A 530-nucleotide genomic window follows, 5' to 3' on the forward strand; every position below is an offset into this window, starting at 1 on the left:
AGATGAATAAGACAAATTAAAAAAAAGAGGATTGGTGTGTGCAGTGGCTCACGCCTGTAATCCTAACACTTTGGGAGGCTGAGGTGGGGGGATCGCTTAAACCCAGGAGTTTGAGACAAGCCTGGACAACATGATGAAACCCCGTCTCTACAAATGTGCAAAAATTAGCTGAGCATGGTGATGTGTGCCTGCGGGCCCAGCTACTTGAGAGGCTGAGGTGGGAGGATCACTTGAGCCCAGGTGTTCAAAATGGGGCCACTGCACTCCATCCAGCCTGGGTGATAAAGTGAGACCCTGTCTCAAAAACAAAACAAAACAAAACCCCCCAAAAAACGATCTACATAGGGCAAAGGGCAAGGTGAGGAACTTCTCTTTTGGTCCTCCCAGCTCAGAATTTAATTTACCTATCCCTTAACAATGAAGGATTAAAGTGACTACCAGAAGCACTCCATGTCTTATTTGTAGTCTGTTGTGTTATAAGTGGTTGCTTAGGTTGGTAGCGAGTAACAATACACAATATAGCATTTATC

This window comes from Nomascus leucogenys, chromosome 10 (genome assembly GCF_006542625.1).
Source record: "Nomascus leucogenys isolate Asia chromosome 10, Asia_NLE_v1, whole genome shotgun sequence".
Taxonomy (NCBI): domain Eukaryota; kingdom Metazoa; phylum Chordata; class Mammalia; order Primates; family Hylobatidae; genus Nomascus; species Nomascus leucogenys.